Source organism: Hyla sarda, unplaced genomic scaffold (genome assembly GCF_029499605.1).
Source record: "Hyla sarda isolate aHylSar1 unplaced genomic scaffold, aHylSar1.hap1 scaffold_1288, whole genome shotgun sequence".
Classification (NCBI taxonomy): domain Eukaryota; kingdom Metazoa; phylum Chordata; class Amphibia; order Anura; family Hylidae; genus Hyla; species Hyla sarda.
The window spans coordinates 32412-39482 of record NW_026607911.1 but is presented as its reverse complement, the minus strand read 5'-3'; the positions used below and the strand labels follow the sequence as shown (position 1 = coordinate 39482).

At 45.6% G+C, this 7071-nt stretch overlaps 2 non-coding genes and 1 pseudogene across 2 annotated transcripts; all 3 read left to right on the top strand.

Annotated features, from left to right (window-relative positions):
• The first annotated feature begins 229 nt into the window (after positions 1-229).
• Positions 230-433, top strand: LOC130304711 (U2 spliceosomal RNA; annotated as a pseudogene).
• Positions 434-2508: 2075 nt separating this feature from the next.
• Positions 2509-2699, top strand: LOC130304680 (U2 spliceosomal RNA). The gene has a single exon (XR_008854412.1). It is a non-coding gene; the product is annotated as a U2 spliceosomal RNA (small nuclear RNA).
• Positions 2700-4789: 2090 nt separating this feature from the next.
• On the top strand, positions 4790-4980 carry LOC130304679 (U2 spliceosomal RNA). The gene has a single exon (XR_008854411.1). It is a non-coding gene; the product is annotated as a U2 spliceosomal RNA (small nuclear RNA).
• The last annotated feature ends 2091 nt before the right edge of the window (positions 4981-7071 follow it).

Sequence of the window (7071 nt, the reverse complement as noted above, 5' to 3'; positions counted from 1 at the left end):
GGTTTTATCTGTGAAGGACATTTTATCTATCTGTTTTTATGAAATGTACCAGTACTATCTTTTAGACAAGAAGAGATTTCCGCTTTTATCTAGAAAATGGTTTTTAAAAGAATGGAATTCTATCTTGTAAAGCCACCAAGTGCCCATTTTATGTTTTAATATGTTGTAAATATGTTATTTATATGTAACTGTATTTATTGACATATTTGCACAACTTTGTTAACATTATTTAATTTTTAATAAAGTTGCCCCCGTAAGGGTAGTCAAGTTAAAAAAAAAATCTGTTCTTATCAGTTTAATATCTGATACGTCCCCTATCTGGGGACCATATATTAAATGGATTTTTGAGAACGGGGGCAGATTTCGAAGCTTGCTTCCGTCGCCCTATGCATTGACCCGATATGGCAGTATCTTCGGGTACAGTGCACCACCCCCTTACAGGGTTAAAAAGAAAGATTCCTACTTTCATTGCTACCTGCTTGCTGGCTAGCCAGCTAGCCAGCCCTGTGGGCCTTGCTGCTGCTGCAGCCAAAAAACAAAAGGTGGTGCTGCTGCTGCTTCTGCTGCTTCTGCTTCTGCTTGTGTCTGGCCCCTGTTGGAGCGTCCAGGCACAGGACTTCTGCTGCTGCTGACTAAATGGCCTCCTTAATTGGATCATTTGAGTAGCCAGCACACCTGTGCAGGTAGGGCATGACATGATAGGCAGCTGCCTTGATAGCGGGTGGGTGCTGAATGTTCCTAATTGACAAAATAAGATTAATGCTTATGAAGAAATATAAAATCTCATCCCTTCCCCAATATCGCGCCACACCCCTACCCCTTAATTCCCTGGTTGAACGTGATGGACATATGTCTTTTTTCGACCGTACTAACTATGTAACTATGTAACATAACATGGGGGGGGGGGGGGGGGGTCTCCTGGCTGTTCACACAGGTGTGTCATTGCTGTACATTGACCATGCATTGCTTCTGTGGTATTGCAAAGGCAAAGACAAATGCTTCCAGCCATCCATTGCACTAATGGATTGGTCATCAGCTGGCTGTCTATGTCCCGCATCAATATAGACCAAAGTACAGAGGGTTAGGCTATGCTATTGTGCACCTACCTGATGCATCAGAAGGTGCGAGGCCCTTGCTAAATTCTGTGCACAGACTTTGAGATCTATGCTTTAGACTGTATCTAAACCTGCTCCAACATGGACTGACATTCTGGCCTACTTTCAGCCGATGCGACTTGTCTGTCGCTGAACAGTCGCTTTTTATGTATTCAGCACCTATGTATAATGTTGTAAAAATGCTCTAGAAGCTAAAGTCGCAGAAATGTCACACATATTTGGCCTGCAACTTTCTGTGCGACAAATTCAGACAGGAAAAATCAGTATAAATCCTTAGAAAATTATCCCCCAGTGTCTCCATCTGCTGGCGGTATTGAATAAGCATTGCTGCACTGATGGGGTATGCATTAGACGAAAAAAAAGAAGAAAAAGAAGAATAATACGCCCAGAAAAGAGGCGAAAAGGAGAAAAACGTAAAAAAACGTGAAAAAAAAGTAAGAGGAAGAGAAGGGAAAAAAAGGTGGAAATGGGTTTAAAAGTGATTTCGGCGGAGAAATATATATATATATATATATATATATGCGCACACACACACATAGATATAAACGTATTCTCCGTTGAGATATTGCAGCCGCTGCTGTGTCCAGGCCCAGGAGCCTTAGCACTGTGCTGTGATGTCACTCAATACCACTGACATCACTAGGTGTAAACAACATCTCTCCTTTGCTGTGTATGTGACTATGGAGCTGTTTGGTGATGTCGTCTATTACGGCCTTCATAGAAGCAACAGGAGATTGTTGCATCCATCTTGAACCCTCAGAACTACAGTGCTATGATGTCACTCACTTCCACAGGCCTTGCAGAGTGTAAACAACAACAACCCAGCTTTGTTGTGTATGTAACCAAAGGGATTTGTGATGTCACCTAGAACCTTCACAGCAGCGACAGCTTTATGAGGAGCATCAGCACTGCTCTGCCTGAGCAGAACCATCACCGCCATAGGTTGTCAAATAACCCGGATTTAACCCACACAGGTAAGTCCAATGGGGTGCAGGCATGTCCTCTATGCTTACAGCTTCCCGTGGGTGTTGGTTTGATACCGTTTGGGGACAGCCAAGGAGGCATCTGCAGGCAACAAAGGTAGGTGTGTGCTTGTGTGTGTGTTTCCTATGCAGATCCTAAGCCCAGTGTCACATGCAAGTAGGAGGAGTAAGAAGGGTTCCTGGCAAATCCGGGTTATGGATTGCATTTAAAAAGGCCCCGTGGGAGTGCAATGGGCCCCTGTCTTGCTGCTTAGCAATAATGGTATGGGTTTAGGTTCTGCTGTGTGTACTGGTGGTTGACTGCCCCCCAGCCCAGAGTGTGCATGGAAAATTGTCTGGCAGCCTCCCTGACAGCAAGCAGTGATAGTGCCCATGAAGGGGACCTTGTTGGGCCCGCCCCTTTCACGGTTATCGCTTCTCGGCCTTTTGGCTAAGATCAAGTGTAGTATCTGTTCTTATCAGTTTAATATCTGATACGTCCCCTATCTGGGGACCATATATTAAATGGATTTTTGAGAACGGGGGCCGATTTCGAAGCTTGCTTCCGTCGCCCTATGCATTGACCCGATATGGCAGTATCTTCGGGTACAGTGCACCACCCCCTTACAGGGTTAAAAAGAAAGATTCCTACTTTCATTGCTACCTGCTTGCTGGCTAGCCAGCTAGCCAGCCCTGTGGGCCTTGCTGCTGCTGCAGCCAAAAAACAAAAGGTGGTGCTGCTGCTGCTTCTGCTGCTTCTGCTTCTGCTTGTGTCTGGCCCCTGTTGGAGCGTCCAGGCACAGGACTTCTGCTGCTGCTGACTAAATGGCCTCCTTAATTGGATCATTTGAGTAGCCAGCACACCTGTGCAGGTAGGGCATGACATGATAGGCAGCTGCCTTGATAGCGGGTGGGTGCTGAATGTTCCTAATTGACAAAATAAGATTAATGCTTATGAAGAAATATAAAATCTCATCCCTTCCCCAATATCGCGCCACACCCCTACCCCTTAATTCCCTGGTTGAACGTGATGGACATATGTCTTTTTTCGACCGTACTAACTATGTAACTATGTAACATAACATGGGGGGGGGGGGGGGGGGGGGTCTCCTGGCTGTTCACACAGGTGTGTCATTGCTGTACATTGACCATGCATTGCTTCTGTGGTATTGCAAAGGCAAAGACAAATGCTTCCAGCCATCCATTGCACTAATGGATTGGTCATCAGCTGGCTGTCTATGTCCCGCATCAATATAGACCAAAGTACAGAGGGTTAGGCTATGCTATTGTGCACCTACCTGATGCATCAGAAGGTGCGAGGCCCTTGCTAAATTCTGTGCACAGACTTTGAGATCTATGCTTTAGACTGTATCTAAACCTGCTCCAACATGGACTGACATTCTGGCCTACTTTCAGCCGATGCGACTTGTCTGTCGCTGAACAGTCGCTTTTTATGTATTCAGCACCTATGTATAATGTTGTAAAAATGCTCTAGAAGCTAAAGTCGCAGAAATGTCACACATATTTGGCCTGCAACTTTCTGTGCGACAAATTCAGACAGGAAAAATCAGTATAAATCCTTAGAAAATTATCCCCCAGTGTCTCCATCTGCTGGCGGTATTGAATAAGCATTGCTGCACTGATGGGGTATGCATTAGACGAAAAAAAAGAAGAAAAAGAAGAATAATACGCCCAGAAAAGAGGCGAAAAGGAGAAAAACGTAAAAAAACGTGAAAAAAAAGTAAGAGGAAGAGAAGGGAAAAAAAGGTGGAAATGGGTTTAAAAGTGATTTCGGCGGAGAAATATATATATATATATATATATATATATATATATATATATATATATATGCGCACACACACACATAGATATAAACGTATTCTCCGTTGAGATATTGCAGCCGCTGCTGTGTCCAGGCCCAGGAGCCTTAGCACTGTGCTGTGATGTCACTCAATACCACTGACATCACTAGGTGTAAACAACATCTCTCCTTTGCTGTGTATGTGACTATGGAGCTGTTTGGTGATGTCGTCTATTACGGCCTTCATAGAAGCAACAGGAGATTGTTGCATCCATCTTGAACCCTCAGAACTACAGTGCTATGATGTCACTCACTTCCACAGGCCTTGCAGAGTGTAAACAACAACAACCCAGCTTTGTTGTGTATGTAACCAAAGGGATTTGTGATGTCACCTAGAACCTTCACAGCAGCGACAGCTTTATGAGGAGCATCAGCACTGCTCTGCCTGAGCAGAACCATCACCGCCATAGGTTGTCAAATAACCCGGATTTAACCCACACAGGTAAGTCCAATGGGGTGCAGGCATGTCCTCTATGCTTACAGCTTCCCGTGGGTGTTGGTTTGATACCGTTTGGGGACAGCCAAGGAGGCATCTGCAGGCAACAAAGGTAGGTGTGTGCTTGTGTGTGTGTTTCCTATGCAGATCCTAAGCCCAGTGTCACATGCAAGTAGGAGAAGTCCTGGCAAATCCGGGTTATGGATTGCATTTAAAAAGGCCCCGTGGGAGTGCAATGGGCCCCTGTCTTGCTGCTTAGCAATAATGGTATGGGTTTAGGTTCTGCTGTGTGTACTGGTGGTTGACTGCCCCCCAGCCCAGAGTGTGCATGGAAAATTGTCTGGCAGCCTCCCTGACAGCAAGCAGTGATAGTGCCCATGAAGGGGACCTTGTTGGGCCCGCCCCTTTCACGGTTATCGCTTCTCGGCCTTTTGGCTAAGATCAAGTGTAGTATCTGTTCTTATCAGTTTAATATCTGATACGTCCCCTATCTGGGGACCATATATTAAATGGATTTTTGAGAACGGGGGCCGATTTCGAAGCTTGCTTCCGTCGCCCTATGCATTGACCCGATATGGCAGTATCTTCGGGTACAGTGCACCACCCCCTTACAGGGTTAAAAAGAAAGATTCCTACTTTCATTGCTACCTGCTTGCTGGCTAGCCAGCTAGCCAGCCCTGTGGGCCTTGCTGCTGCTGCAGCCAAAAAACAAAAGGTGGTGCTGCTGCTGCTTCTGCTGCTTCTGCTTCTGCTTGTGTCTGGCCCCTGTTGGAGCGTCCAGGCACAGGACTTCTGCTGCTGCTGACTAAATGGCCTCCTTAATTGGATCATTTGAGTAGCCAGCACACCTGTGCAGGTAGGGCATGACATGATAGGCAGCTGCCTTGATAGCGGGTGGGTGCTGAATGTTCCTAATTGACAAAATAAGATTAATGCTTATGAAGAAATATAAAATCTCATCCCTTCCCCAATATCGCGCCACACCCCTACCCCTTAATTCCCTGGTTGAACGTGATGGACATATGTCTTTTTTCGACCGTACTAACTATGTAACTATGTAACATAACATGGGGGGGGGGGGGGTCTCCTGGCTGTTCACACAGGTGTGTCATTGCTGTACATTGACCATGCATTGCTTCTGTGGTATTGCAAAGGCAAAGACAAATGCTTCCAGCCATCCATTGCACTAATGGATTGGTCATCAGCTGGCTGTCTATGTCCCGCATCAATATAGACCAAAGTACAGAGGGTTAGGCTATGCTATTGTGCACCTACCTGATGCATCAGAAGGTGCGAGGCCCTTGCTAAATTCTGTGCACAGACTTTGAGATCTATGCTTTAGACTGTATCTAAACCTGCTCCAACATGGACTGACATTCTGGCCTACTTTCAGCCGATGCGACTTGTCTGTCGCTGAACAGTCGCTTTTTATGTATTCAGCACCTATGTATAATGTTGTAAAAATGCTCTAGAAGCTAAAGTCGCAGAAATGTCACACATATTTGGCCTGCAACTTTCTGTGCGACAAATTCAGACAGGAAAAATCAGTATAAATCCTTAGAAAATTATCCCCCAGTGTCTCCATCTGCTGGCGGTATTGAATAAGCATTGCTGCACTGATGGGGTATGCATTAGACGAAAAAAAAGAAGAAAAAGAAGAATAATACGCCCAGAAAAGAGGCGAAAAGGAGAAAAACGTAAAAAAACGTGAAAAAAAAGTAAGAGGAAGAGAAGGGAAAAAAAGGTGGAAATGGGTTTAAAAGTGATTTCGGCGGAGAAATATATATATATATATATATATATATATATATATATATATATATATGCGCACACACACACATAGATATAAACGTATTCTCCGTTGAGATATTGCAGCCGCTGCTGTGTCCAGGCCCAGGAGCCTTAGCACTGTGCTGTGATGTCACTCAATACCACTGACATCACTAGGTGTAAACAACATCTCTCCTTTGCTGTGTATGTGACTATGGAGCTGTTTGGTGATGTCGTCTATTACGGCCTTCATAGAAGCAACAGGAGATTGTTGCATCCATCTTGAACCCTCAGAACTACAGTGCTATGATGTCACTCACTTCCACAGGCCTTGCAGAGTGTAAACAACAACAACCCAGCTTTGTTGTGTATGTAACCAAAGGGATTTGTGATGTCACCTAGAACCTTCACAGCAGCGACAGCTTTATGAGGAGCATCAGCACTGCTCTGCCTGAGCAGAACCATCACCGCCATAGGTTGTCAAATAACCCGGATTTAACCCACACAGGTAAGTCCAATGGGGTGCAGGCATGTCCTCTATGCTTACAGCTTCCCGTGGGTGTTGGTTTGATACCGTTTGGGGACAGCCAAGGAGGCATCTGCAGGCAACAAAGGTAGGTGTGTGCTTGTGTGTGTGTTTCCTATGCAGATCCTAAGCCCAGTGTCACATGCAAGTAGGAGGAGTAAGAAGGGTTCCTGGCAAATCCGGGTTATGGATTGCATTTAAAAAGGCCCCGTGGGAGTGCAATGGGCCCCTGTCTTGCTGCTTAGCAATAATGGTATGGGTTTAGGTTCTGCTGTGTGTACTGGTGGTTGACTGCCCCCCAGCCCAGAGTGTGCATGGAAAATTGTCTGGCAGCCTCCCTGACAGCAAGCAGTGATAGTGCCCATGAAGGGGACCTTGTTGGGCCCGCCCCTTTCACGGTT